This window comes from Lactuca virosa, chromosome 7 (assembly GCF_052849685.1).
Source record: "Lactuca virosa cultivar CGN04683 chromosome 7, Lactuca_virosa_CGN04683_v6, whole genome shotgun sequence".
Classification (NCBI taxonomy): Eukaryota; Viridiplantae; Streptophyta; class Magnoliopsida; order Asterales; family Asteraceae; genus Lactuca; species Lactuca virosa.
In genome coordinates, this window is record NC_136432.1 from 151,948,971 (window position 1) to 151,975,614 (window position 26,644).

Here is a 26,644-nt window from a genome sequence, read left to right on the forward strand (position 1 = left end):
TTGTCGTAGTATAACTTATGTGAAAACTAAAACTGATTCTTGCTAGTAGGTCTACAATCACTAAATGGATACGCTAAAGTTATATATAACCTAGATATGTAACTAGTATGCACCAGGTCATCATAAAAGTAAATAAAGAGGATCAAACCCCTATAAGTAATTCTAGGAATATAATTATTATATGCCTCTTACCTCACCCCTATTCTCGCGCGGACACCATGACAAGATCTTACTTACCGGAAGACCCCTACTTTCCGAACCCGGAAAGTTAGTGGGTGATGAGGAAAAGAGTCGAAGATGGAGCCAGAGGTCGACAACTCTCCTTACATAGCCAGGGCTCTCGCGAACCGCCTCGACTACATCGAACCTGTGCCCCGTTGGGCAGCATTGATCAAGGGATGGAGTCGCCATCAGCAACAGCAATCGCCATTTGGGGACGAATTATCGAGAATAAAGTTCATTTTACTCACAAGACCTGGTAGATTAGGCCCATGAGTATGCGTTGGTGTTACTCCCCTCCATGTGTAGGCCCGACCCCGCGAGTTAGTGATTACACTAGTCAAGAGATTTGTTTGCGGTCCAAACCTTTCCTTGCAATAATGTGGTGTAGACCTGCATCAGGCTCAAAACCTTTCTCTAAAAGCTAAATATACTAGAATCATACAAATGAAAGGGGCATGCGTATTATTTTCATTGGGAGAAATACTACTAAGAATTCATAAGTTTATTATATATAGACTCTCGTTATGAATTGTTTTCAAAAGACACCAAAAACATTGGAACTCGATACACTCAGAACTAAGATAAACTGAGTGAGATAACTCCTGACGTATAAACCCTTATTCAATACTCATTATCATTTCTTCTTTTTAAACCTCATGGTTGAAAGGTGCCTTTCCATAGACCTATAGGGTGCGGTCATACCAGCACTAATGCACCGGATCCCATCAGAACTCCTCAACCAAGTGTGTTTGGACAAACCTAATCCTAGGATGGGAAAAACTTAACGCCCGTACAAAACCTACTTCTACCCACTACCATAAACTCCGTCTCCGGAACGTTAGCAGAAACATCAAGACTAGTTCAGTAAATTGCGAAATTTATATATGTGTATATAAATGATAAGGGTATAATTAGAATCATCCCCACTCACGAAATCGTTTCTCCACATGCGACAGAGTTATGTCTTCACAAGAAGGTAACCAGCCAACAAGCAAGGCAGCAATCCTGTAGATAGACTCTGCTACTTTTCAAGCTGCGGTCACGGCAGCCGTGACAGCCGTCATGGTGCAACTCAATACTAACAACGCCAGCAGAGATGAAGGCGGTGTTGATAATTCTAACCGCAGTAACAGTCAAGAACACCAACGGGTGCCTACCCACGAGGACGCCTCAGACCACAAACCTAAGAACAAGAAACGAAAATTTTGGGACAAAAAGGAGTGCAACCTATCTCAAAAACGCGCTAAAGGACAACAATCCGTGGCTGCCCCTGTAATTACAACATCAGTCCCGACTCATGCCTCGACACTAGCCACAACGTCTGTCACTCAAGCACCGGTCAGACAATATATGGGAACACTTCCAAAGTGTAACAAGTGTGACTACCATCACAATGGAGTTTGCCGGGTGTTTCACTGTAAAAACTGTAACAAGAACGGACATATTGCCCGTTTCTGCAGGACCCAGACCCAACACATCACTTCAATCACCAACATCAGTGTAAGTCCAGTATGCTACCTATGCGGTGAAACGGGACACTTCAAGAGGGACTGTCCAACTGAGAGGAATGACGGAGGAGCTGGAGGAGTGTGACAACCAAACCAGTAGGAGCAACACGGAACCTTATTAGGACTTTTGTAATGTTTCCAACAACAAAAAAAAACGTTTAAGTACCATATGTTTGTAATGAAATTGGTATGTTGCTAAAATTACCATATATCAAAAAGTAGTTAAAAATACTCTCTCGTTCAATCAAATCAAAGACACTTATATATGATCTTAGGATCATTACCAGTAAGCTGGGATATCTTGGTATATACATCAAGGTTAATTATAATCAAAATACTAAAGACTTAAAGCGAATAATTCCGTCTTAACTCCTATTCCATGTCTAGTAGTGAGATTAGGGTAGAGCCACCCACTCGACGGGTTCATCAATACCAATTTACATGCGACTTACATATACCGATCGATCATAGAATGATCGGTCGAGGATCAAGATATAAGGAATCACTACTAGTATTCAGAACACACTTACTACCAGTGCTAGCTGTTGTGGTATGAGTCATTTGCAGTAACAATAACACCGATCGAAATGAAGCACACTAACAAGAATCACATGATACTCCATCTCCCTAATGAATAATTCGTACGAATACAACCTAACACATATGTTACTAAAAAGATCCGTTGTCATCATTCGATGTCGATTGGTATAGTCCTCACTTTCCCGATTACACGGCTACGAAAAGACCCTTCACCTAACCTCGAAACCCTCGTCTCTTATAAACACAAATCCGACACGGATCTTCGGGCTATCTCTCGCTGTGAAACCTCAAAACACTCACCAGAGGAGTATTACACTTTCCGCACCTTTTCAAATTATTCCTAGTAAACCCTTCGAGAATATCACACGTATAACAGGACAAGAGCAAGCACAGAAGCTTGAGATGAATACAGTTAGTCTATCACTACGAAGTGTATACGCGAGGATAATATATAATTAAGATTCTATGGACATTGGATGTGTGTTTCCGCCCTATTTCCTGTTCCTTGTCTGGTTGTGGACTTGGGGCGGAGTCACCCATCCAACTGTCTTACCAATCCTAATTACATACGACCTCTATATGCAAGTTAAAGATAGAGGGACCAGGTACGAGTCCTACCATGAACTTCGGGACAAGGCTACCCAGGAGTGCGAATGAACATCCTACCATCCGAATAAGTCTAGTCTCGAAAACCGAACCCATATGCTCCCTCCCGACCTAATCAAATGAGGAACACTAAAGCAGACCTTATGCAACGCTCCGAGGGGAAGTATTACTTACGACTTAGTATAAATTCGAGAAAGGCTGAAAGCATCTCGAAGCCGACAAAAGAACTACACAGATAAGCGACGCAAACCCTCGTAATTGCGGGTTGGTGACCGAGTTCTACCGAAGGCCCCACCATTCAAAAGAATGATATGTTTCGGTAAACAAGGGAAACTAAATCCAAGGTACATAGGACCATTCGAAATCCTTGCTAGGATTGGCTCAGTAGCATACAAACTCCGACTGCCCCAAGAACCTAATAATGTACATCCAACCATCCACGCGTCAAATTTAAAGAAAGGTATGTCCGACGAGACTCTTGTGATACCTCCCGACGAAACCAAAGACGCATCCCTGTTGGGAAGATCTGTTGGATCGTGAAACAAGGACCCGAGTTCACCTGAGAACGCAAAGGCCAAATAAAGCAAAAATACCCTCATCTATTCCCCAACCCTTAATGTCCCACTCAAATACAAATTTCGGGACGAAATTCCTTCTAACGGGGGGATAATGTGACAACCGTCAAATTCAAGTCAAAGTCAAAGTCAAAGTCAACAAGTCAAACCAGTCAACTTAACTAGTACTTGTATGTTAAAAGTTATTTTATGTATAAAAATGTGCATCTTTATGTAAAAAATTCAAGTGTCTCGAAGAATCTATGTGTTAATAATGTAAAAACCCTAAAAAGGGAATTAAACGCATCAAAACACGACTAAGGACCCTTTCGGGGACTTAAAACGATCATTAACGAAGCATAACAGGGTTCGCGAACCTTGCAGTTACGAGATTATGCGATAATAAATGGCTAAGGTGAAATCTCTCCAAGTATGTGAAATCTCTCCCAAATCTCTCCAAGAATGTGAAATCTCTCCAAGTAAGTGAAATCTCTCCCAAATCTCTCCAAGAATGTGAAATCTCTCCAAGTATGTGAAATCTCTCCCAAATCTCTCCAAGAATGTGAAATCTCTCCAAGAATGTGAAATCTCTCCAAGTATGTGAAATCTCTCCCAAATCTCTCCAAGAATGTGAAATCTCTCCAAGTATGTGAAATCTCTCCCAAATCTCTCCCAAAATCTCTCTCAAACGTTTTCTGGTCATCCGGGTCATCCCGACCCTTAACTTGGTCAAAAATCACGCAAAACGGAAAGATTTCTCGAAAAACAGCCATATAGAACCGAAACTCCTCTTAGGAACCGAAACTCCTCTTAGGAACAGAAACTCCTCTTAGGAACCGAAACTCCTCTTAGCAGCATAAACTCCTCTTAGGAGCCGAAACTCCCCTTAGGAGCCGAAACCCTCCTGTCAGAACCGAAAGTGTCAGAAGCCTCTCGGACCGAAACCTCAGCGGACCGAAGCTCAGCAGCGAGGACCGAACTTCGGCCCCCATCCGAGACCCTCACATCCCACTTCGGACCTTCGGACCCTCGGCCTACTCTCGGTCCTTCTTCTTCCCTTCTCTCGGTTCCTAGCTCCTAAGAGCCGAACCTCGCAGGTTCGGTCCCTATTGTCCGGTTTTCGACTACTTTCGCCTCCTAAGCCCGTTTTTGACGCTTTTGACATAATTTTTTCACCAAATTCATATTTTTATCATTTTTAACCCCCAGAACTATTATTTTAATTATTTTTCACGGATTTATTAATTATAAATCATTATTTTACAATAAGAAGAGTATTCTACACCACAAGTGGGTCAAGTGTGCCCACTTGCCTCCTATGTGTCACTTTCTTATTGGTCCAACCTTATCCACATCACACAAACCAAGGCAAACATCCCTTCACCCTAGCCACTTGCTCCAGCAACCCTGCATATAAGGAAATGCCTGGGATTCCCTTGATCTTTTACTTCACCATCAAAATTATACACTTCTTAAACCATCAAGAGGGCCTCTTTTCTCTCAACTTTCAGCCACACTTTTGATGTGTTCTTAAGTCATTTATTCACTTATTGGTAAGTATTTCCTTCTAACTCAAGTGTTATTACATGTTTTCATAACACTCTTGGATTAACGACTCATATCTTCACACCAAAAATCGTTCTTAAGATCATCCAAAACTTCGTGTGTTCATCAAGTGATCTAGACTTGAAACTCATCATCTTCAACCTTCCACTCTACAATAAATCACTCAAGGTGAGTTCATACCCCTACATTTTCTAGTTTTCTTCAGTTTTCAGGGGGGGAATACAAGTTAAAATACCAAAACATATTCAAAACTTAACTTGACAGCTTACAACAGAAAAGTTGTGACCTGTTCACGAACTGTTTTACCCAACTTAAACTTAATATCTTTCAAAACTGTTTAATATTCAAGTAGTTCAGGTTTATAGCTTTAAAATGACTACTTGCACATCTCCATACGATTTTCCTACGATTTATGGTGATTTTTACAAAACTGCCTATCATTTCAGAAACGAATTCGGACCAGTCTGTGATTATGAACACTTTCACATAATTTAGAGACTTCTAAAAATCATAATAAAAATTATGAATAAACTAGACACATTTTCTAAATTCTCAGAGTTTACGGAGTTAGTTTTCGACTCCGTATGATTTTTCTATGATAATTTCAAAACAGTGCAGAAAGGATAAAAACTAGTTGCATAGTTTACCTTATTAACAACACTTTGTAGTATGTTGAGCAAAGTGCATAACAATAAGTTTCTCAATGTTTGGATGCATTCTTGTTAGTTTATCATCATAAACAGAAATTAGTCATTCATGTTAAGGTTTTTCCTCCATTCATTTCGAACACATATAATAAACTACATTAAGTATATAGTTTATGAATTTTCGATAAAAGCATACTACATGGAAAAGGTTTTACTCTCAAAACAAATGGGTTTTTCATATACTACTTGATAAACTATAATAGTAATAGTTTATGGATTTATATCACAAATGTATTTTCATAAAAGGTGATTTCACTTCCTCCGCGGAAGAGGTTTTATACTCAAAACTATATGTAAACTAGTTAACGTAAGTTGTGAGACATTCTCCTTCGGGGTACTCTTAAGTACCACAGAAAATCCTGAATTAGTTATAACCAGAGTCTCTTGTAGGGAGAGCATGATAATTGTGTATAGATCTATATTGGGATTGACAACCCACACCCATGCTGCTTGCATAAGTCCGATCGGCCGATCGGGGGTGACAAGTGTCATTTCGATTCCGATGCCTGAAGAACGTCGTAAGCAGGTTATTCTGTCGTAGTATGGTTATAACGACTCACATAGGGAGTTAACAATCTTTCCAGTTTACAGGAAAAATTCTACTTTGAAAAGGGGTTTTACTTCTAAATTAAACGAGTTTATGCCGATTTAAACTTGCATGAATTACTCTAAGGATGGAAAAATACTTGTATATTCTCGGTCTTGACGCTTAAGGCTACATGACTTTTTATAAGGAAAATATTGGATTTTCTTTGGAAACACATTCCCATTATGAACATTATAAGCACAAAACACACACATATTCTCTGTCTTAAGAATTAGGACGACATCACTTTTATAAGGAAAATATTGGATTTTCTTTGGAAAACATATTTCTATCAAAACTACATTTCATCTAAAATTGTTAGACTTCAGCTATAATTGCTAAGTGTATATGCTAGAGTTATATAACAATCTAGTCGCAATCGACCTAGAATTGGTGGGCCCGCCTTACTTCCTGTTCCTTGTTTGGTTGTGGACCTAGGGCAGACCCATTATATTCGACGGTTTATTTAAATTAAATTTTATATAACTTATATACACTGGGTGATTATAGAAGGAATCTACGGGTCTTTCTAGGGTACATTATTGCATAACATAGGAATATATTAAATTTTCTGGAATCATATTCTATCGCTTTTTACAAGGAAAACGGCTTCTTTCTCAAATAAAACTCTTATGAACTCACCAACTTAATTGTTGACGCTTTTTCAAACTACTTGTATTCTCAGGAATTCAGTGAAACAGGAAATCAACCGCTTTTGAGGATGGGACGTTAAATCGTCAAACATTTCATTTTTGTCATCATAAGTGTAATTGATTGGAAACATGTAAACACATACTATTGTATAGCTTTTTCAATTATAATTATGATGGTTGTATTTACTTTGGGCACTATTATACTCGTTGTTGTGATACTATACATGAAGTCCTCCACCCCTGGACGTTTCCGCCATCCTTGGTTTGGGGGTGTGACAGATAAGTATATCGAACCACATAAGATATACAAACTATAAATGCATTGGGACTTAAGTCTCTGATTTAAACATTTTCAAATAACTTTACTTTTAGAAATAAATAGTTTCTTGTTAAAAGTATAAGTACATACATGCATACCGGTTTAGTGCCACGTCTAAGGAAAACACAAAAGTTAAAAATAGAAGAGTTGTGCAATGTGAATATGCCCTGGGATATGCAATCAAGTCTGGGAGGAATATAGCCTGGTCAACTATATTCGTCCGAGAAGTGACTTGTATGTGCCGGGGGATAGTCATAGTGGACAACGAGTCTATCAACTTACCAACACCCATACCAGAAAATCGTTAACAACCAAACATAACATTTAAAATACTATAGGAGTATTTTGTCGTAGTATAACTTATGTGAAAACTAAAACTGATTCTTGCTAGTAGGTCTACAATCACTAAATGGATACGCTAAAGTTATATATAACCTAGATATGTAACTAGTATGCACCATGTCATCATAAAAGTAAATAAAGAGGATCAAACCCCTATAAGTAATTCTAAGAATATAATTATTATATGCCTCTTACCTCACCCCTATTCTCGCGCGGACACTAGGCACAGGGTGGAAACCCACTACTAGAAAAACAGCATTTTACGACGCGCAATGTGTGTTGTAAAACGCTCAGACGACGCGCAAATGCGTGTCAAGGAAGGCCCTGTCATAACGAGAGATGACACGCTTTTGCGCGTCGTCTATAGACGACGCGCATTTACGACGCGCATTTACTACACACATTTACAACGTGCAATGCGTATCAAGGAAGCCCCTGTCATAAAGGAAGACGACACACATTTGCATGTCGTAACCTTACGACGCATATTTAGGACACGCATTGCGTATCATTAAAGCCCCTGTCATAAATGAAGATGACACGCATTTGCGTGTCAGAAACTTCAGCAACCATTTACGATATACATTTACGACACATCTTTACGATACTCATTTACACATAATACAAAAATATGGAAACAAATATATACCAAAACAATCAATTTCATCCATAAAATCATGTCAAAAAATTGTAATACATTGGTATTAAGGAGATCCGATTGTACATTGTTATTAAGAGGTTTTCCCTAACTATATAACCTAATACTACATTGCTATTAAGGAACACCTTCTTGTTTCTACATCTTATTGTTATGCTTCTGTTTCCACATGATACATGTTTTCATCATCAACACATTAGTATTCAGAAAGGCTTCAAGCATCATCAATCTATGTTATAAAATATTAAAATTTAATACACATGTAGTAACATACCTTTTTCCAAGAATCCAAGCTTCAATACAGCCCATACCTGTATAAAATATTAAAATTTAATACACATGTAGATTGTAAAAGTTAACATGAAAGAGTGAAATAGTGCTACTTTCCAAAAAAAAAGCAACACTTTCTATTCTATTATATTATACTGCTTCAGTTAACTTAATATAAACCAAAAAGAATCAAATACAAAATATGAAAGTGACAGTGAACAAGGGGACACAAATACAAAAGATGAAAGTGAAAGTGAACAAGGGGACATACTTACTTTTAATAAAACACGAAAAGGATGTGTTTGTGTTTGTGAAATGCATTCTCCATACCTGTACACAACCACAAAATACAAAATATGCCCTTAAATTGTTAGATAAAAACATACCAATCCTTTCTGAATAATGATCTCTTTCTTATGTCCCGTGCTACATTTCAAAATACAAGATTGTAAGCCAAGCTGAGACAAGAGAGAGTATTAATATAAGTCCTAACTTTTTACAAATTTGCCCTCGTTTATTTCTTTCCTTTTATATCCCCAAGTACATAATGCATATATATATACTAACAGATGTGATAAAATATGTACGTTCCTGTAAAAAGAAAAATAGCAAAAAAAATTTCAGGAATATATAATTAACAATCACTATAATGAGACGAAGATCCCAAACACAAATATAAGTTTCTTCTATTTTCACAGATGAAAAAAGAGAAAAAGAAAAAAAGAAAAATAAAGATCACGTCACCATGTTAGATGAATATCTTTCAGAAAGCCAAGACTACTTCCTCTCCCCTTGCATCGGGTGATTGGCATCAACATCATATTTGACTTTTGAGGCATTCTTCTGCATTCTTCATTCTTAATTCTTAACCAAAGTCAGTAGTGTGTATGCATTCTAAAAGTATGTCATTTGAAATGATTTGGTTGAATTATTGCAACAACTTCAGGGGGCATGATTCTTCATTATCGTTGTGCTTCCATATTTCCCCATTTGCATGCACAATCCATGATATTTGAGTAGAAAGTGATGAATACATGTCTGCAAAGTAACCAACTCTCAAATCAAAATCTATTAAAATTTATATTACTTGCATCACAATTAATTTATATCCCACATTTACATTATGCATAGCATTCCCCTTTTAAGGAAGAATGCAAGTCTTTCGCATAGGCATCTAATATAAGAGATACATAGGAATACTATACTATACAATTCTCTAAAACGAATATTAATTGAATTATGATTAAATTACATTTTTGGTCCATGAGTAAAGCTTATTTTTCAATTTTGGTCCGAAAAGGCTTTTTTTTCTTGCAATTTTGGTCCTTATGTGAGGTTTTGGTAAAATTTGTGGTCCCTGTTCCAAGTAAAACCAAAATTGCAAAAAAAAGCTATACCAAGGGACCAAAAATAGTCATTTTACTTGGAACATGTAGATAAAAAGTTACAAGGACCAAAACTGGTTCATGGGGTGTGGGTTGAATTATCTATTTGTCCATTGTACTTCCAATTCAATTCTTATTAAAATATTATGCTTTTAAAAAATCTTGCACTTGTAATTTTTCTTCATTAGGACACTGTATTTAAAATAATAAACTCAATTATACCACTGAAAGGAAAATTGGTTAATATTTGGATGAGATCATGAGATTGCTATAATTGTGTCACTTTTTTTAAGTACGATGTTGTAATAGATGCTATAATATAATAAAGAAATAAATAAATGAAACTTGCATTTAACCCTAATACAACACAAGATATAACTTTGTGTGTAATTGGGTTATTACCTGAAACAGGTGGTTGATCAGGTTCTCTTGTAGTGTGCAAAATTATGGTACCAGAAAGTACAGTCATGAACCCACAAAGCACCGAAATAATGGTGCTAGCACTCTGACCAGACCAATCCTATTAATTAATATTATAGGGAAAAAATTAAAATAAAATAATGAGGTGTAATTCAAAAGTGATATTTGGAAAGCCTTTTTGATCTGATGCATCATGCAATACAAAATATACCTTGAACATGATAGCACTTGCGAGAATTGTGAATGATGTGAACATGGCATAATAGATTGGTGAAACCACTGTTGTAGTAAATATGTCCAAAGCCTGATAAAAAATTTCATGATTATTAATATAATACTTCAGTAAAAAATAGTGGTTTAGTGGTCACACAAAGTATAATGGCTTAATCACTACAGGTCAAATAATGGTTAATTGGCTAAATCGACAGAATGATGAAAGTACAAGGGCTAATATGTATTTTCCCTATCTGCTGTTTTGTAAAGTGAGCTCAGAAGAAGTGTTGTGTTTCCTATTAAGATTTATTAGATTCAGCAACTCCCAGATTCTTTTTTGAACAAATGAAATCTCAAAATGAAAATGATGGTTCTGATGTTTTTAGTAATTCAACTGAGTGACTATACATGTAACAGCAACCATTACAAAAATCCATGTTTGGTAGCTTGCCACCTGGCTTGAGCCCTCTAATATAAGTTTTATCGTGATACCTATTGCCTTCACACTCATAACCTGCAATTCATAAACACATTATTTCAAATGTAGGTCCTGCAAAAAAGGAGAATCTGCATCTTGAAAAAAAAGCCCATGCAGTTTTTTCACAATTCCCATATAGATAGAAATAGAATTATATATATGCACAGATGATGGTTAGAATTACATGAGTCTTGCCACTAGACAAGAAAAACATATACTCCACTATTCCCCCAGTGTTTACCAAATATAAAATATCATTTTAGTAAATAAAAACTATATACCCTTATGTCTAGAAATGAGTTTGCTCCAAATGTAAATAATTGACAGAAAGTTGGCCAATAGACTGACTGTTATTGAACCATTTATGGAACATACGCCAATATACACCATCATATTAGTCTGCCCATAGCGTGGTTCACAGTACAACACCAATACCAACACCACAGCTATTGCTGATGCTGCATACAAAAGAAAAGCTGGACCAAAAACACAATGGAATCAACGAAAACAATCTCTTATTATTCATTATTCACTATTCACATACACACATATATATATATATATATATATATATATATATATATATATATATATATATATATATATATATATATATATATATATATAAGTAAAACAAACATCAACAAATGAGTAATGAGATTGCATGACTCACTTGGTTGTGTTATTCTCCAACAAATTGGCAAATTCTCCAACATCCACTGTCAATTTCAAGAAATTCACTTATTTTTCAGATAAATAATACAGAGAAGCAAAAGAATCATATCAAGATATCGATCCTAAGGATAAAAGATATGAAAAAAGCTTACTAGTGAACATGTCAACCCACCATAGTGACTCCAGTAAATAACCATAGCCTCCTGAGCCTTTATTACAAGTCAGAAGCAATAAAAAAACAAGACTTAAATTAATCAAAAGAACCCCTCAACTTGTAATAAGAACTGACGAAAATTGAAGTCAATTGTCACAATGTACAGGTAAACAGTTATACCAAAATTTCCTGATTTGTCTTATAAGTATTGAAGTAATACAAGATGATAGTTTATTAGATGAAAACATGATTAACAGTTACAAGCTGTATTGAAATTATAGGCATCTAAGGCGATCACAACTACAAAACTCCTAAATTTTCAGTTTCAGGTGATTCCTAGCAAAGAAATATAGGGTAAGTCTTGTTACTAACTTAGGATGCATAAAGTTTATCAAATTGGTGTAATGATACCTTCATCAATTGAAGTTCTCCCCTTAGCTGTAAATTGAACCTTTTAAATATGAAATTAAAATCATAAGAATCTCAAAATCCATGGCGGTCTCACTAATTTCCAAGAGAAACCTACCTACAAAAGAAGAAATAGAACAAAGAAGGTGAAATCGGTGAATAGACACAATAAGTGAAACAAAAAAAAACAAAAAAAAAACTAACCAAATACAATGAATGGTTTGTGCTGCAATTCCATCTTTAATCATTAATCAAGACCAACAATCGTCATCTATCCCATATAGACCAGAACAGGTGACGATGGATGACCATCAAAGATGAGCTCATACAAAATCGATGAGATTGGCAAATCTTGAGCACAATTTCGTTACTAATATACATTTACACAGAAATACACGTAAATCCACAAGAATACACATACCGATACACAATACTGCGCAAACAGATATATACAGAAGCTTTAATTAGGGTAGACCGAAGGTGGAGTGGGAGTTGCCGCTGGAACGGGTGGTTGTAAATCTGGCATGTGTCTTCTTCGCCTTCCTCTTTAACCCCTGTAAGAAAGACATAAAGTCCACACACCAATGATGGTCCATATTAGAACATTTCACTAAGGTTGACTTACCCCGAGATATTGAGATCGATCTGTTGTGAGAATCTTCAAAGAAAGGGGTTGAAGGAGAAGCGAATGTGTAAAAACGGAAAAGAAACTCAAAGCCCTAAACCTTCGATGGCTTTTTTGGTGGTTTGGTGTTGTCTATAGCTACCGCCGACTTCGTCGGACGTTGCACAGAGCACTCGTGTAGTAATACCCTAAATCGCGGCTCTCTAAGAGTAAGCAAAGGAGTGCAATTTTGATGGAACCCTAGCTTTCTGTCGATTCTTCCAAGGTTTTCGGCTGGTAGAAGATGAGAATAAGGTGGGGGGTTTAATTTTTTGGGATTTGCTTTCCTTCCTTAGCTATTAAAGATGGACAACGCGCGTTTGATGAAAACTTTATAAAACGACATGATTAGACGACACGCCTTTTATGTTGAGTGCCCTCAGTGTTTTTTTTTTTTTATTTTGACACTAATTTTAAGGGCACGCAAAAATGCGTGCCCTAAATCCTTCAAATTTTAGAAGAGATGACATTATTTTTAGGACACACGATTTTGCATATCGTAAATCACCGTGTGTCATTGTTTGCGCGTCATTAAAGGCCTATATTCTAGTAGTGACCCTAACTTTGGATGTGCCCTATATAAAGAATGAGATGGCCTTATTCCTGGCCACCATCCTCAGTCTATAAACCCTCTAAAACCCTAATCCTTCGTTCATGGAGCTTGTGAGTGCATTTGAGAGCCTTGAGTGTTTTTGGTGTGTTCTTAGAGTAAAGAAGGAGCTTTGGAGAAGAAGGAGTGAGGAGTCCAGGCCTTGGATCTGAGCATATCTAAATTGCAAGCTTCATATAGAGGTATAAAGCTTCAATATTTCTCACTCGTTTGTTTTGAGCATCATATTATTGTATTTTAGGGTTTTTGTCCCAAAAGGTGGAGACTTTATGAGATAGTGAACTCCAGAGGCTATGATCAACCCCTTTGAGAGTGATTAGTAGTGTAATGTCATAAGAATCCAATATTGGTCGTTGGAATCAAGCCATGCATGAGTTATGAGCTTTTTGAGATAAAGGAGTGAGTGTTTTGGGTGTTTGTGACCTTTCCAGCCATGCAAAGGATTAAAGTCACTGACTTTATAGAGTAACAGCCATTAGGGAGTCTAGATCTGGGATTTGAGTTAATGTATTAACTGATTAAGACCATATGAGTAGAAAGAGTGAATCTGGGGAGTATGCTGAGCGTAATTCCTGTACGCCCCGCGTACTGCCCTAGTGTCCCTGACGGCCAATCTGGATTGTGAGTACGCTGAGCGTACCAAGGGAGGTACGCCCCGCGTAACCTTACTGTGGACTTTTGGGCTAAGTCTCATTTTGGGCCTTGAATGTTGGGCATGGACTTTGCGCTTGTTGCAATAGAGTATTAGACAAGAGGAATATATATATATATATATATATATATATATATATATATATATATATATATATATGCACTAAATCTTTCTTATTATTGAGAATTATTTCTTTATGATGAGAAATTTCAACCTTGATATTTTGAATTTCTTCAAACACTTCACTGTAAAGTGTTTTATTATAATGTAATGCCATTTTTAACAAGGCTCTGATACCAGTTTGGGTGTGCGGGATTTTTTATATAATTTTTTGAAGAAGAAGGGAATAGATGCAAAAATTGTAAAGAGAAAACTCATTAATCAATAAGTGTTTTGGAGTAGGAGTATTACTTACATAGATAGAAACTATTCAAGCCAGCCTGTGTCATCCTTTGGTCTGTGTGGTTGCTTTCCCTGTTGGCCTCATGCCTCCGGTACTGTTGACCATCGTCGACCTGACACTCTGTCACTTACAAGTTTCATGACTCTATTTTGTATGAACACTCAAGTATAACAAAACATGAAAAGATAAGGTTTTATCTATATTTGCAGATTTTAAATCCAGAGCAAACTTTGGATAGACTGAAAACATAAACATCCGTGCTTGGGCCCTTGAGTTGGGCTTGCCATTTAGTTTTGAGAGTGGGCCTCGGGTGAGCCCATTTATTATTGGGCCTTGGTGGGCCCAATGGGTTTAGGCTATTAATGGGCTGGTTAGTGGTCTTCCTTTAGACCTAATGAGTGAGAGTCTGGACTTAGTTCTTAATTAGGTTAATTGTGGTCTTGGCTCAGAGTTAGAGGTCGGTGCATAGCAACAACTTTATAGGAGCTGTTCATCATCCGATGTGAGTCTTCTCACTATACTTTACCTAGAGTGGTATTTATGTGTGACCAGAGGGTCGTATGTGCTTACTTGAGTTATGCAATTGTCTGTGTGATATATATGCTATATTATGTGTTACTGAGACCGGACCGGAGGGTCCAACGAGCTGTGAGACCGGAGGGTCCTCACTTAGACCGGACCAGAGGGTCCAACGAGCCATGGGACTGAAGGGTCCCACTTAGACACATAGACCTAGAGTGGTATTTATGTGTGACCAGAGGGTCGTATGTGCTTACTTGAGTTATGCAATTGTCTGTGTGATATATATGCTATATTATGTGTTACTGAGACCGGACCGGAGGGTCCAACGAGCTGTGAGACCGGAGGGTCCTCACTTAGACCGGACCAGAGGGTCCAACGAGCCATGGGACTGAAGGGTCCCACTTAGACACATAGACCAGAGGGTCTTACAGAGTTATAGACTCGAGTGGCTAATGTGTTGTATGTGGTATTTTGGGGAACTCACAAAGCTTCGTGCTTACCGTGTTATGTGTTATGTGTTTCATGTTTTTCTCAGGATCGTAGGCAGGCACCGGCTCGATTGTACACACCAGAGAAAGAGTTATGTTTTGAGGATCCTTGATTATTAATCAAACGTTTATGGAGATGCGTTTTGTAAACTAAATAAATGTGATTTTGTGAAATGCATTATGAGACTTATATGATTTTAAAATGAAAAAAAAATTGTTTAGAAATTTACGGCGTTACAAGTTGGTATCAGAGCCTTGGTTTGAGGGATTCGGATGCACCTTCGGGTATATCTGGACTCAAACTGAGGATTTGAGAATAATTTTCAAAAGAAATGATTTTTCTAAAACGAGCAAGTGTTTCTAAGAGAAAAACGAGAAGGAGCAGTGTTTACAATCAGCCAGAGCCCGAACGGTGATTTCCCAAAATACCCTTACTTATTTGTGTTAGGAGTTATTATTGAGGTGTTAGTGATGCATGCTAGAAGATAGGCTAGGTATTTCACATTTTAGGGCTAGAGTTGCCTGATTTGTGATGCCTTAGCCTAGGAATTTTGCTATCTGTGATGTGCTTTTGAGTATGTGCGGAGTAAGAGTATCCAACAGAGATCTTTTAGAGAGAACTTGAGTAGAGGAGTAATCTAGGAGAGATACCTAGATGAGCATTTGAGGAGCCTACTGAGAGAGTAGTTCGATACCCGCGAGGGGGTAGAGTTGCTTGAGTTTGGTGATACCTTTTTGTTGGAGCAGAGCAAGTGGATTTGTAACCTAGAGTGGTTTTACGTGCTGATAGAGATTATTTGATGCCCGAATGTTGCTTGCTTCGTGCTTTATGGAACTCTTGATGATGGGAGTCAGTTACTAAGTGAATATGACGATATTCAGGAGGTAGATGACTGGCATCATAAGGAGTTCTTCAGCAGCTGATGGCAGACAAGTGAGGGAACCTAGGAAGAGCCTAGGGAGTGGCCTTAGTCAGATGAGTACGCTGATAGAGGAGAGTATTCGCTGGGAAGCGACCAGGTTTAGCAGGATTGGTGATTGAGAAGGTTGAGGAGCTACTTAGAAATTCTGGGACGATCCGTGTGGAAAGTACGGGTAGATGTGGCAGGTAGTATGGGCCCGTACTAATGAAAGCAGAGGACCCGTACTCAAAACAGGGAGAATACCAGAGGTTCTAAGTAGAAGATTGAGAGGAGATAACATGGTTCGGGTACCATGATTCATGGCAGATTGAGAGGTGTTCACATGGTTCGAGTACCATGATATGTGGTGGTTAGTGCTTCTGGTTTTACTAGTTGTCCCGTGGTTGTTGATTAGTCTGAGATCAGGTGATAGAGTGTGGGGCCAGAAGGCCATGCCGAGCAAGTTTTAAGGGAGTATACCTAGAAAGGGAAATCGAGTTCATTTCCAAGCGATTTTATTGATGAGATGTTAGTTGGAGTCGCAAGGCTCGGGGATGAGTAGAGATGATGCTTATTGGAGGATCGAGGTCTGAGTCGAGCCATCGGCTGATGGATGAGACGTCACCTTCTGTGGCAAGAGTTGCGTTGTTCCCATTTTCTGGGAGAAGCGAAGGAGATATCGAGTTTTATGGTTTCAGAGTTTGGAGGTAAACCTCGTGGGGTAGCATTGGTGGAGACCTTTTCATCAGAGTATGTGGGCAGTTTGTCTGCTGTGAGGTATTTCTGGTACCATGGAGTCATTAGTGGAGGATGAGATGGAAGAGACCCAGGAGGGTGCCTTTATGAGTGTGACATGCTTTTGGCAGCAGTTTCAGGTGGTTAAGAGGAATATATCGGGGCGGTGTCCCTCGTTGTTATGTTATGTATCGGTTGTGAGAGTGAGGTCTCGTGCTTTGATGATGATTCCCGTGTTGGGAGGCTGGTCGAGGAGTCAGAGACGAGGTGTGTGATAGTGCATTATTTCCGGACTGAGGGTCAGGGTTTTCGGAACAGTTGAGGTGTCCAGCGGTATATCGGTCTGAGATTTCGAGATGACTAGAGGCAATCGCGCTGGGAGGATTTTGAGATTTTGTCTGAGTTACGGGATATTTGGAGTTGCTTGGTTTCCTTCGGGAAGATCATTGAGTGTTTTCGTGGTATGTTCCCAGAGTCAAGTGTGATGTACCTGGTGAAACAGTCTATGGACTAAATTGTTGGTATGCCGACTAGTGATGGTTCGAACCCTGAGTGGGGGAGAACTGGGTATTCAATTGAGAAGATCAGCAATTCGTTCAAGTGCGGTTAGAGAGCTGGTTATGGAGGACCGCGGTGCGAACACACGAGACCTGGGTTATTGGTGGATAAGGCGAGGTGCAAGGCGGGATGATGTATGAGTATGTGCTTAAGGAAAGATGAGAGAATTCGCGGCAGGTGGCCGTTGGTCAGAGGATTTATTATGGCTAGAAATTTTTGGGTTTGCAAATGTTGAGTTCGAGGCGGATGGGTCACTAAGTTCAGGGTGCAATAGCTGAGATTTGCGGGTATATGTATAGATTGTAATCTATACTCCAGAAGAGGGCAGCATTTGGTTTGTCGACCAATTTTAGAGTCGGTATGAGTAGTTCCTATGGGCGGTGATCAGTAGAGGGTGGAGCTTCAGATTTTTTTCAACGTGTATTCAGTCGTTGACGATTCCTCCGTGTTTAAATTTGGGAGATGGGAGTATTTCGAGGTTTCGAGTTGTGTAAGTGAAAGATCAGTGGTAAAAGCAAGACCGCGTGAGACGTTGTGATGGTGTACCGAGGTACCCGAGTATGATGTCCTAATTTTTGGTAATGTTAGGACTCGAGTTGTGAGATGGCGAGTGGAGTACCGAGTGATTTTGTTCCCGTGGGAACCCATCAGTTAATTGTCGTCGGAATGAGACTGTCTAAGGGTGTATCTGTGCTGAGACTAGTGCCTTGCCTGCGAGAACTTGCATCAGGAGTGGTGGTGCATAAGTTGGGTGGGTGTAACCACCTATCTATGTTGAGCTGCGGAGCATGAGTTGGCGAACTCAGTGTGGTGATGCTTGATGATAAGGTTATGGGGTGATAAGAGAGCAAGTGGATCCGGGTGAGAGTATTCGATTGGGATTATCAGGAGAAACCGTGGAGTGAGCCCATGGTGAGTCAGTGAGCGAGAGAGTGTTGTAAGACTACGGGGAGCTGTAGCATCCATGAGTCAGCGAAAGAGAGTGTTGTGATACTACAGGGAGCCGTAGTATTCACTGGATAGTGGGAGAGGGTTGTGATACTGCGGGGAGCCGTGGTATTCACTAGTCAGTGAGAGGGTGTCGTGATACTACGGGGAGCCGTAGTATTCACTGGTTAGAGAGAGAGTGTTGTGATAATGCGGGGAGTCGTAGCATTCACAAGTCAGTGAGAGAGTATCGCAAGACTACGGGGGAGGTCGTAGCACTCAATAGTCGATAAGGGTGAATATTGTTCTGCCGGGAGCTGTAGTATTCACTAGTCAGAGTATGGCGCAAAGGAGTTTTTAGGCTTGGGTAGGCTTACCGCTTGAGTCTTCGGGAGCCTGGTTACCGAACCAGGGGAGAGACGGGGGTCTCCGTGTCAGTCGAGAATTGTTATATCCCAGGATGAGTAGGGATTATCGTAATCGGAAGGAATTGGAGAGATGGTGTGTGCATAATCCGCGAATTTTGGGTCATGAGTTGAGTATCTGATTGGAAATGAGTGGTTCCAATTCTGCTGTTCAATCAGACTCTCGAGCTCGACTCTGGATCCATTCGTGTATTGAATAGGCGTTATGAGGTTTCGGATTCGTAAATGGGTTTCATTTTGAGGGGGGTATTGACCTCCATCTGATATCTTAGGCCGGATGGGATCAGTTTCGTTGATATGAGAAGTACCGCGAGATGCAGGGAACCAGTGGGTGGTAGACGACAGAGGTCGAAGGTGAGACGATTTCAGATGAGTTGTAGCATTCGCTTGGGGTAAAGCAAACTTCGTGACTTGTGTGTCACGATGAGCCGAGATAGTTATCGTGAGAAGGAAGTCGGTGAGACGTTTTGGTTTGCAATGAGTAACCTTTGGAGGTTCATCTTTTAGGTCGGGAGCTGACCTGATGCTAAGTGTTGAAGGGGATAACTGAGAGGAAGTTGGGGCTTATGTCTATAGATATCAGAGGATACTTCCAAGAGAGCATGATCTTTTCTTGTGTTTGAGTTTTGGGTTTCTCTCCTTCCGATGAGTTCTGATAGCTGTTCAGGCGGTGGGTCCTTAGGGGATTATGACCTTTATGTTCCTTTTGAGTTGCGATCGGGATCGATTAGAGAATTAGAGTTGGAAGAGTGTTCTTAGATTCTGTTAGTCGATGGGCGATTAGCAGGATGATGTTTTGCGAGGGTGGTCTGGCAGGGAGATAGACCACTAGAGTTTCAAGTTCTTAAGAGTCAGATTGACTATCGCAGCGGCAGTTGGGTCTGTCCTTCTTCGGGGTCGGGAGTCCCTATCGGGTTCAGGTGCTTTTGGAGGAGATTGTTGTAGTATATGGGGTCTTTCCGGTGGTGCTTCTCGGGTTTGGGTTCAATCTATGTATTGATAAGGAGCGATTTCAAGGGAGAAATCTAAGTCAAGTGGGGGAGAATTGTAACATACTGTTTCGGATCATCCGGGATCAGGGTTCGTGGGCTGCAAACCAGGCATGAGGAGGTCTCGGGGTTGCGACTATTTTCTAGAAGCTTTGGGCATCTCGTCACCTTTCCGTGGGTTTGAGGTTCATGGGAATCGAGGTTATATCGAGGAAGCAATGGAAGTTTGAAGTTGTGGAAAGATAAGTCCCTTATTTGAGAAAGGTGGCAGCTGAGTACGTTGGGCGTACATATGTGTACGCTTAGCGTACTCGTGTTCGTGATTTTCAAGCGGAGTCACCTAGTACGCTGGGCGTACCAGTGGGTACGCTGGGCGTACTAGGCACAAAGTGGAAACCCTAACTCTAGATGTGTCCCTATATAAAGAATGAGATGACCTCATTCCTGGCCACCATCCTCAGTCTATAAACCCTCTAAAACCCTAATCCTTCGTTCATGGAGCTTGTGAGTGCATTTGAGAGCCTTGAGTTGTTTTGGTGTGCTCTTGGAGTAAAGAAGGAGCTTTGGAGAAGGAGGAGTGAGGAGTCCAGGCCTTGGATCTGAGCATATCTGAGTTGGAAGCTTCATATAGAGGTATAAAGCTACAATCTTTCTCACTCTTTTGTTTTGAGCATCATATTAGTGTATTTTAGGGTTTTTGTCCCAAAAGGTGGAGACTTTATGAGATAGTGAACTCCAGAGGCTATGATCAACCCCTTTGAATGTGATTAGTAGTGTAATGTCAAAAAAATCCAATCTTGGTCGTTGGAATCAAGCCATGCATGAGTTATGAGCTTTTTGAGATAAAGGAGTGAGTGTTTTGGGTGTTTGTGACCTTTCCAGCCATGCAAAGGGTTAAAGTCACTGACTTTATGGAGTAAGAGACATTATGGAGTCTAGATCTGGGATTTGAGTTAATGTCTTAACTGATTAAGACCAAATGAGTAGAAAGAGTGAATCTGGGGAGTACGCTGAGCGTAATTCCTGTACGCCCCGCGTACTGCCCCAGTGTCCCCGATGGCCAATCTGGATTATGAGTACGCTGAGCGTACCAAGGGAGGTACGCCCCGCGTAATGTCACTGTGGACTTTTGGGCTAAGTCTCATTTTGGGCCATGAGTGTTGGGCATGGAGTTTGCACTTGTTGCAATAGAGTATTAGACGAGAGGAATATATATATCCGTGCTTGGGCCCTTGAGTTGGGCTTGCCATTTAGTTTTGAGAGTGGGCCTCAGGTGAGCCCATTTATTATTGGGCCTTGGTGGGCCCAATGGGTTTAGGCTATTAATGGGCTGGTTAGTGGTCTTCCTTTAGACCTAATGAGTGAGAGTCTGGACTTAGTTCCTAATTGGGTTAATTGTGGTTTTGGCTCAGAGTTAGAGGCTGGTGCATAGCAACAACGTTTATAGGAGCTGTTCATCATCCGAGGTGAGTCTACTCACTATACTTTACTTAGAGTGGTATTTATGTGTGACCAGAGGGTCGTATGTGCTTACTTGAGTTATGCAATTGTCTGTGTGATATATATGTTATATTATGTGTTATTGAGACCGGGCCGGAGGGTCCAACGAGCTGTGAGACCAGAGGGTCCTCACTTAGACCGGACCAGAGGGTCCAACGAGCCATAGGACTGGAGGGTCCCACTGAGACACATAGACCGGAGGGTCTTACAGAGTTATAGCCTCAAGTGGCTAATGTGTTGTATGTGATATTTTGGGGAACTCACTAAGCTTCCTTGCTTACCGTGTTATGTGTTATGTGTTTCAGGTTTTTCTCAGGATCGCAGGAAGGCACCGCCTCGATTGTACACACCAGAGAAAGAGTTATGTTTTGAGAATCCTGGATTACTAATCAAACATTTATGGAGATGCGTTTTGTAAACTAAATAAATGAGATTTTGTGAAATGCGTTATGAGACTTATATGATTTTAAAATGAAAAAAAATTGTTTGGAAATTTACGGTGTTACACCGGCCTTGGTGCCTTAGTCCCTTAGTATATTGACGACAACTCACCTGGCACTACTGAAGTCCCGCAGATTAAACTCCAGCTGTTGGTTGACAGATTCCCGAACTGCCAACATCAAACAATACCCAATTAATAATTGGGTTGCAAGCCCAAGGTCCAACTCACACTCCAAAGGCCCAATAGTCAAGTAATTGGCCAAGGCCCAACATATGGCCCAATTTTCCAAATTGGGCTCAGACCTCTACATGGTCTTTCCTTAAGGCCCATCCAATTATTCTAGTCCAAACTCCTGGTATTCCCATGGCCCAATATCACATAATCATAAAGGTCCAATTATGGCCCATCTATGGCCCAATTTTCCAAATTGGGCCCAAGTCTCTCACATGGGTCTTATCCTAAAACCCATACAATTATTTTAGTCCATTTACTTGTTCTTGGAAAGCCCATCAATAGTCCAATCACGAAAGCCCCATAGAAAGGCCCAACTCAAGGCCCAAGTGAAATTAGGGTTTTCACATGAAATTACGATTAGGGTTAAGTGTTCCTACTTAACCCATTAAGGACTTAATATATTAAGTCTAATATATCCTTAGGTTAATTTGAAAATGATTATGAATTAACATTTTCAGTTTCGCAATTAATTCAAGTGCGGGTCCTGATAATTCCCCAAAATTAGGGTTTTATGCCATTAGGGTTTTCCAAACCCTAATTAGGGTTTCCAACCCAATACCAGCCCATTAGTCACTTGGTTGGGCTTTTAGGTCAATTAGAGCTTCATTGTGCCCATTAGGGTTTCATTGGGCCCATTAGGGTTTCATTGGGCCCACTTTGTCCAAGCATCCCCAAACGAGTCAAAACGCAAACGAGGCACACCGCCACCCAACACGACGGCTCGTGGCGGCAGCCACCACCCCACAGTGGTGGTTACGGGTTTTTCTTTGATTATTTCCACACGATTACAACTTTACAACAATACTCAAACACACACACTCACATAAAATAATACACACATACACACATAGCCGCACTGTGGCGGCATGCGGTGGTCGGAGGTGTTAGCCACCACCTCACGGTGGTGGTGGTAGCCCTCTTGTGATTTCCAACCAATCAACACTCGCATAATGCATATCAGGTTCGACTGCAACACACACATCCATCTTTTTGCTCGAAACATGAACACTATCACCCACCTCAAGGTGACGTACAGCGACGGCCACCACCTTACGGTGGTGGCAATGTAACAGAAGATGGAGAAACAAAGAAGGCAGTGACTCGGTTTTGCAAACAGCTGCAACGATAGGTCATCACGCAGACTCCTCTAATCATCCACTACCCCCATCGTCCAAGGCAGCCTTCGTCTTCGTTGACAGCAGCATCGACGATGGTAGATATGCGGTGGTTTTTCAGACACAATAAAAACAACAGAAATGAACATAACCATAAACTGAAAATATGAAACCATAAAAACAAATCGATATTATTAATAATTGAAATGCAAATCCGTACATAAGATCCCTAATTAAAATAGCAGAAAAAAAATTGTACTAATAACAAGTATAAAAATATGGTAAAGAATGGTAAACCAAAAACTACATATAACTACGCTTTTATTTTGTAAGTGATATTTCTTGCTTCTTGATAAGTTTATCGTTGGATATAAAAGTTGTTATACGCTTCTTTGAGTTCATTTTCTTAAGGTGATTTAATATTTGGTACCTATGCCAACAACATTAAAACAAAATTGAGTAAGTGAAAAACTTAGTGGAGTAGTTTATGAAGGAAAAAAGTGTAATCCACAAACAAGTTGTCACACCCCCAAACCAGAACGGCGGAAACGTTCGGGGGCGGAGGACGTCATGTTCAGTATCATAACAATGCATAATAGTAAAACAAGCAACAACATCATCCATTGCATTAATAATATAATTTAATACAAGTGTGTTCTGTGTAAAGTTGGAAAGACACCAAAATATGAATCAAAATAAAAGACGAGTCTTGAACACGCTCCGTCTTCTCAAAAACCTGGTCATCGGTACCTGTCTACTGGTGACCTGAGAATACAAGTTATTTTGAAAGAGTAGATCAACATTAAAGCTGGTGAGTTCATAAGTATTTTAGTGTCAAATGTTTGTATAAGTTTGATGAAAGTGTTTGTAAGTGATTAATGTAAATGTTTGTATACTTCCTAGAAAATCCTATATTTTCTACTAAATCGGGGAGTAGTCTTCTACCAAGACCCGACTGTTCTGTATGTTTGTTCTTTTGTAAAAGTGAGTGTTTTTCCCAAGTATATGACTATGTTTATCGGAAAATAGTTTACATTACCGTTTATGTGAGAAGATCACTATATGAATGTAATGGGAAAATGACGATGTACAGTAGTATTGTATATAGTAACTACAGATGTACTAACTACCTTAAAACCAACTTGTTTAATTAAGGTAAAATGTGATGAGGTTATAACCATGCTTGATTGACTAGTATAAAACACGAGGTTCCAAAGACATCGAAATGGTATGACATTTGTCACCCGTAGACCTGCAGGTCCCATTGTAGCTAGCAGCAAGGTGTAGGATGGTCAATCCCGTATAGATCTATACACAAACTCACGCTCTCCCTCCAGGAGACTCTGGTTACAAAACGTGACACAACAGTATATTGCCAATGTCATGAAGTAGTGGCTCACATTAATGTTATATTGTTCTTGTATTAGTGCAGTATGTTCCTTCTGTTCTAGTGTATAGTATATTCCTTCTGTTCTTGTGTATAGTATGTTCCTTCTGTTCTAGTGTATAGTATGTTCCTTATGTTCTTGTGTATAGTATGTTCCTTCTATTCTAGTGTATAGTATGTTCCTTCTTGTTCTAGTTATAGTATGTTTGAACTGACTCATGTATGAACTGACTCTTGAAGTTTCAATGTTCTAGAAATAGTAAGTAGTAATCCTCTAAACAATACCTATTATAGTTTACTACTATTGTTGTTTGAATGACTGATCATGTCTGTACACCTTTGCTACCCAAAGGTATTGAACTGATTGGAAGAACTTTTATATCTACATATATATACATAATATATAACTAAGATTTAAACGACACTCGGACAAACAACCGTTACCCTAAGTCCACAACCAAACAAGGAACATGAAATAAAGCGAGTTATCAGTCTTAAGCCCTTTTAACCTTAATTATATAACTGTATCTATGTAGAGATGATTTTGACAATATATAAGTTTAAAAGAGTTTTGTAAAACGATAAAGAGTTTATCATATAAAAAGAGTTTTAACCATTTGAATGGTTATTGATGACTCGATGTTAGGTTATAAAATGATTTGAAACAGTTTGTTTGATAACACAGTTTTGAAGTCTAAGAAATCCTTTTGTTTGATAGTTATAAATCACATGTGATTGATACTATAACTATAATGTTTTCTACTTGTATTCCCCCCCCCCCATAAAAGCATTTAAAATCATTTAAAAGATAAGTTTAGGGGTATGAACTCACCTGCAGTGAGTGATTCGAATGTAAGATCGATTAGGATGCTAAGTATGCCAAGTGAAGTCTTGAGCACAAAAAGATCCTATTAAGCATATAATGCCACATATATGTATATAATTAGTGTATATAACAACTAATCATGAAAGGGAACAACCTTAGGTGCTATGAAACACTTGGAATGAAGTGTTACAATCACATATGATTGAGTGAAAGGGTGTTCACGACCACACTATAAGTGTTTACGGCCATAGGGGAGTTTACGGCCACACATGAAGTGTTTATGGTCATAGGCTTGATCCTATGAAGGGTTTACGGCCATGGGTTGAAAGGTTCACGGCCACCATATGATCTTATGAAGGGTTTACGACCGTAAACTCTTGAAGATCATGCATGAAGTGGTTCTTTCTTGGTTGGAAATCAAGAGCTTCTAATGGATAACAAGAGTATGGAAGGGATACTTACGAAATGGAAGCCTTGGAGGTGTTTACGGCCCCAAGAACAAGTGTGTGTTCTTGGTGTTCTTGGTGTAAAGATGATGATTTGAAGATCTAAACCCAAAAGAGATGAATTCATGGATGAAATCATAGGGTTTCACTTGAATAAGAAGGATATCAAGAAAGAATGGAAGAATCACTTACATTTTTGAAGATCAAAGAGGATATCCTTGATGATACTTGAGAGAGAAATGAGATTTCTTGAATTGAAGATGAGAGAAATGAAGAATAATGAAGGATCTTCATACTAATGAAGAGGGGTTCACGACCAACATGGGTTTACGGTCGTAAACCCTAGTTTGCGGCCGTGAACTCCTTGTGAAGGTGGTTCCGGCTCAATTGCAACTCAAAGAACTCAAGTAAATACTTCCTAAAACCCAATCCTTGAGTGTACTAGGCTTAGAACTCTCAAACAGACCCTGAACAAAGCTAAAAGTCAACAGAACCGAGTCTGACTTTTGATTGAATTGAATGGCTTTACAAGATAGAAATTTTGGGTTGTCACAC

At 39.4% G+C, this 26,644-nt stretch overlaps 1 pseudogene across 1 annotated transcript; it reads right to left on the minus strand.

Annotated features, from left to right (window-relative positions):
- Positions 1-9,255: 9,255 nt before the first annotated feature.
- LOC145127229 (putative magnesium transporter NIPA6) lies at positions 9,256-10,973 on the minus strand (annotated as a pseudogene). The gene is made up of 4 exons (XR_013716434.1): positions 10,965-10,973; positions 10,548-10,640; positions 10,319-10,436; positions 9,256-9,569 (listed from the first exon to the last, which is right to left on the minus strand). The product of XR_013716434.1 is annotated as a putative magnesium transporter NIPA6 (transcript).
- Between the last annotated feature and the right edge of the window lie 15,671 nt (positions 10,974-26,644).